Genomic DNA, 272 nt, shown 5'->3' on the forward strand with positions numbered 1-272 from the left:
GCGTTGAGCTGGATGGACTCAGTGGGAAGCATATGGCTTTATTGATCTATTTTACTCTTAATTGTACCATAATTTACTAAATGAACATCATGCTGTGTGAAAGAAGACTACAGATTGAGACCATAAACTCATTACGAAACTATTTACTGAGCTCATAAATCAAGTGAGAAGCCGGCTCATTTCTCATAAGATTCTATGGTATCAGTGTGTTACTGCAGCCAGTGGAGCTCCCCCTGCTGGCCATTACATAGAATGCAGGTTTAAGAAACTTC

The sequence above is a fragment of the Morone saxatilis genome, unplaced genomic scaffold (assembly GCF_004916995.1).
Source record: "Morone saxatilis isolate NCDOM2014 unplaced genomic scaffold, NCSU_SB_2.0 Contig7, whole genome shotgun sequence".
Lineage (NCBI taxonomy): Eukaryota > Metazoa > Chordata > Actinopteri > Moronidae > Morone > Morone saxatilis.